Here is a 5,637-nt window from a genome sequence, read left to right as displayed (position 1 = left end):
GGCCTTGGCGCTGCCTGATCATCACGTCAACCCCCCCACCCCCAACCCTCCCGTTTTGGAATGAGCACCAATGTTTGAAGATCCTGCTTCACGAAACGGTTCGTCGCGGAAAAACGAAGGTATTTCAAAGAGAGTGAGTTCAAAAGCACTGAACCTGTTCTTAGCATATACAGTTTAGTGATTTGGTGATTTCTCTGCTAACATCACACACCGACAGGCACACTCATGATGTCGTTCAGACTGATCTTGCTCATATGAAAGTACAAAGTACTGGCTCGATATGCTCGAGTCTGCACCCTGGACCGATCCTGGGCTTGGTTGGGGAATGTGGCTTATAATAATCACAGATTTGCTTTCGGTATACCTCGTGCATGCAGGCTTGCAAAATGGGAGGGCACTAGGTTCATCCATTTTGTTGAAGAACAGTGCATTTTGGATGCTTGGCATGCCATAGTGCAGGAATACCTGCAAACCAGGAGCTGTCCTCGTATAAAAAGATTTAGCACCACAGGGGTGAGCTAATTACAGCACTCTGGTGCTGAAAGTCTGAAAAAGTCTGAAAGTGAAAGTCTGGTTTTATATATCAACGAAGGTGTTCCATCTCCTCCGCTGACCATTCCAACTCTTACCAAACTTGAAACAGGAGGCAAGTCGAACTAGTCACGTTACTCAGATAGCATCAACACCTGATGTGAGCCCCACAACACCCTTTCCAAGAGGACCGGGGATTGGTTCTCCAAATGTACCGAAGATCCGATTCCACCAAAGATCCTGGAAACGCTGGTGTCCCGTTACGTCTCCAAAATGCAACCCTCCTTCTTGTTTGTAACGCCAACAGTGATTTCACTGTACGACATATAATCTAGTGTAAATATTGGGCCTTTACTGAGTGCTCTTGAATTCTCGATTCTGATTGGTCAGAAGGTCTAACAGCACCACACGGTTTATATCACTGCACTTTTGTCTAATGCGTCATGAGGTCTCGGTTTCTGTTAGGAGATGTTTATTTCACATTTACGAAAGGAGTCTCCAGTGTCAGAGCTTGGTAAGTATTCTGACACCTTCAGGACGGTGGTGTTATAAGCTGTATGGCTGCTTGGTAACATGGCTGTTAACAAAGGCTACTGTTTCTAGCTAAAGCGAGAACTCCACAACATCAAACGTCACTCTGAACGGATTAAAAAGTATGACGTGTCAGAGTTTAATTAATAGAAAGTTTGTTTACTCTTTTCCATGAACAGCACACACTAGCTAATTGTTTTCTTTCCTATACTTAAATCACATGCGTTGGTTCTTTTTATCCTTTATTTGTGTCACACAGCCATGTTGTAGCTCGTGATATTTCTGGATATTTTTTTTCCCTTCATCAAGCTTGCGTGTGAAAGCCCAACAATTTTGTTGCTGTGCCTCAGTGTGAAAGCTCGGGTATTTAGTCACCGCAGAAAGGTTCTGCTTGCCTGCACATGCGCTATAGCTGCTAATTGAGTGAGGCTTGAACTAAGGAGGCAATCCTCCACAGCCTGGCTGCGCGCTGCGTTCTTCCCTTTACCAAAAACTGTCAGTGTTAATCAAGCCTCATCTCTTAACACCAGGAGAAGAGGCGAAGATTAATATTCCGGCCGAAACAGATGATAAATCATTTGTACATAATTAGCGCTCAGCAAGGTTATAGCTGACACGAATTTTTATCTTAATTACAGGGGAAATTTGTTCCATTAATTTAATTTGTTGCGCACGGACGAGCCTGCGCCTAACAAAGTTAATCTTACACCTGTCAGAGAGGGGCCAACGTAGCCCCCGGGCTTTTTTTTTTTTTTTTTTTTTTTTTTGCGACTCGGGGAGATTCAATTGAAATTCAGACGGCCTGCCAAGACCACCTCACCTCGCACCTGTGTGTTTTATCGGTTTACAATCTCAAACGGACACTTTGTCAAGAAGGTGTTTGGAAAATCTTTGTTGTGATGTTCTCATGTGGACTCTGCAGCACAAATCACATCAAACAACTCCATTGCTATATTTGTTGTCGTTTGTTTTGTTTTGTTTTGTTGCTTCAAAGCAAGACTGCTACATTATTTATTGTACCTGAGACAAAGCATTCTCATCTCTCTCCCATGTTTCGTCTCATGCAAATCGTTATTATTGTTCAGCGCGACCAAACACATTTGAAGACTTTTTTTTTTTTGGTGATATTCCGTGTGATCCAGTACCTTGTTTTGAAATCGTCTACGATTTGTAATGACTTTGCTTAGTATGCAAACAGGCAGGAAGGTCAATTCAATACACAATACACTATACACAATACAACGATCATCAAGTACATTTCTATGTAAAGACTGCCCCCTGGTGGACAAAAAGGCTCTTTTTTTATTCTACGCTGTTTTATATAGCTAATTTAGGATTCATAATGATCATCCATGTATGTTAGTTAAAAAAAAATCATACTGAGACTTATGATAATTGTGAATAACACTTTTCTAGGTGCAGAGGACTGTTGCCAGGGATGGATACGCCATTCAAGGAGGTATTTCCCAAAGGAAAACATCCAATGCGATGTTGATGAGAACCTGTGGCATAATTGTCTGGAACGAATGGACAAAATGTGAAATTCTGAGTATTTAAACTCTTTATGTATTATTATTATTATTATTATTATTATTATTATTATTATTATTATTATTATTATTATTATTATTATTATTTAAAAGATATTTCCACCCATACGTTTCCTTTGGTTGTTTTTGGTTGATTTCTGAGTTTGAAAATTATCATATGTTTCATATTGATAGCTGTATTTGGCATTTTATTGTCCATTGTGTAAGGATAGATTGAAATAAAGTTGCGGTGCTTGATGGAAATATTTGCTTTTGTTGCACTTTTTTTTTTTTAATGTTCCGTGAGTGTTTGAGCATTTTGCAAACAAAATGAGTCCTTTTTGTGCCAGTGAGCTTCAGTTTTAGCCTGTGTGTTAACTGTTCTGAAAACGTGATGTCAGAGTAGACAAACGTGTTTAAGGAACTGAGGAAAAACTGGTAAGTTTCATTAAAAAAAAAAAAAAATTCGAAAAAAATACTGTATTGTTGGGAAATTATATACCACGATATGTATCGTACATCTTAGAAATGCGTTTGAGAATGGCGATATGACGTTTTTGTCACATCGCCCACACCTACAGTTCTGTCCAGGCTTCTGTATTCCTGCTTGCCAGTGTTTCAGAAACTTTGCAAATGTCATTCGTCAAGCTACAAGCTACTCAGGATTTTAAAATGGCTAAGCAGCCATGTTGATAAAGCTGCTAGCTTTACAAGCTACTACAGGAAAAATTGCTAACGACACTGATGCTACTTTGTCAAACTGTACACGGTTTCATTTTATTGTACAGCTAATGTATTTTAGATTACACTTTAAAAAATAAATTGTAAACCGTTCCTATGAAGCAGTTAACATTATTGTTAACAAACAAACATACAAACAAAGACAGGGCTGAAACCTGTTACTGTTACTCGTTGTGGAAATATCTAGCTAGCTAGAAACACTACACCGAAAAAGAAAGCAGGTAGTTAATGGAAACGCGACATTATTTTGAAAATACTGCAGTTACTACCATGCTACTGAAAAACACAGTTAGCTTGTAGCTAGTCTATTCAGTGCTCACGAAAACGCTTGCTTGATCTAACATTTTCCTAAATATCTACGTTATCTACATTAAGTGGATCATCTGCAATCGATGTATAATTTAGAGGGTATTTTATGGTATGTTTCCATAACAACAAGCCTGTTCAATATTGAATTATTTTACGCACTGATAAAGCAGAGGTATATCTTACATTTCAAGCGTTTAACTCGTTTTAAAGGGTCGTTTTTCGCATTAATTTTCTCACTTCCTTTCAACCTTTCAGAATTTACACGTAACCTGAACATACCTGGAAGCACATACCTGCCTCCTCTTCCTGTTTGTCTACTAAAACGCCTCACTTCCTGACTTCCCACCTCGTCCTGCGTTGTGGCGCCACTCCTGAATTTTCTGAACAAAAGAATTGTAACCATACAAGCTGCATAAATCCATATACAAAACTAGCAAGGGATAAAAACGCGAACATGGCGGACGGTCGTTATCAGCACATCCTGAAGCGTTATATTGGACTTACATGACGACAGTTTCCCGATGACTGCGTTATATGATTTATTAAAGAACAACATTGCGTACTTTTTATCCGTTTCAGGTTGCGTAAGGTAGCTTTTCTTATCTGTACGTTATAGAGGCTATAAACAGTTGTTCTTTTTTTTCTCTCTTTCATGGAGTTAATAATAAGCAGCTTATGATGTCACAACCGCAAAATCTTCTGCCCTAAAGGATGTTGCAAAGCACCGACACTGGAGACTCCTTCCATGCAACATCACATAAATATGTCCTCACAGAAGGAAATCAGAACTGCTGGTATAGAAATTGAACCAAGCTTTCTGACGAATCCGAATCCAGAATTCAGGAGTTTTTGTGTAAAGCACTGAATAAACTCCTTGCAACATTTTGAAAAGGATTCAAATCGCATTGAATTGAAAGTACAGTCTTATTTATTACTTTATTTGATTAGATCTAGATGTTCCGTTCTAGATATTAGCCACCAGATGTGGTTTGTGTTGTAAAGACTTTGACTTGTCTCTCAGTACCACTGTAGACCTTCAGCACCATCTCCTGGTGGAACGCTTATCCACAAGCTGATCAGACTCTATCGCTCTGAGTTATCAAAGAACACACTGGACTTTCTTGGAATTCGCTTTAATTGTAATGCATATTGATATTGACATATAAATTTTCTAAATACAAGGTCAGTTGAGAACAAAAATGCCTTTATGCAGTATATCAATATGGATAATATACAAACATGGAGTAATGTAGAAGAAATAAAAGTTTGTTGTTGCATAATTGTACAACTTGTGCATACCCCCTCCCCCCAACACAATACAAATAAAAACGTCGTTAACGGCATTTTCATTCTTTCTAATTTTGTATTTTTGAATGCGATGTGACTGAATTTAAAGTGCCGATCAGGAATCGATACAGTGGGCCAGGTTTACTCCATCAGAAATGTACAAATGAGTCAGTGAGCGTAATATTCAGTGCTGGTAGATGATGGTAAAGTCAGCACCGAGGCCACTGTGGCACTGTTTTAAACAATCCCTGAGACGGGCTTTAAACCGGAAAAAAAAAAAAAAATCATATTGCTACTAACACGTGAAATGAGAAAGAAGTGCATAGGATTAGAAGAGAAGCGAAAATAACAGAGGAGAGTAGAAGTCAGAAGAAAAAGCAGATAAAATAAACAAAGTAAGACGGGAGTAAAAAAGAGAACAGCAAACAGATAAACCAAATGAAAGAACTGACAAGAGAGAACAGACGTAAATAAAAAAGAGAAGGGAACAGAAATGTGAACAGACGAAACTAAAATAAAAACCATAGAAAGAGCAGAAACAGCAAAAAGAGAGAGAAGAGATTAAACAATAAAAGGGAATGTGAAAGAGAAAAAGAGGGAAAACTGGTGAAATTAAATTAAAAAGAGGAGAGAAGAGAAGGCAAAGAAAACAAAAGACAACAAAACAAAACAGAAGAAAAAAGAACAGACAAAACAAAATAAAAATAAA

The sequence above is a fragment of the Ictalurus punctatus genome, chromosome 26 (assembly GCF_001660625.3).
Source record: "Ictalurus punctatus breed USDA103 chromosome 26, Coco_2.0, whole genome shotgun sequence".
Lineage (NCBI taxonomy): Eukaryota > Metazoa > Chordata > Actinopteri > Siluriformes > Ictaluridae > Ictalurus > Ictalurus punctatus.
The sequence above is the reverse complement of the archived record's forward strand: the minus strand, read 5'-3'. Positions refer to the sequence as shown.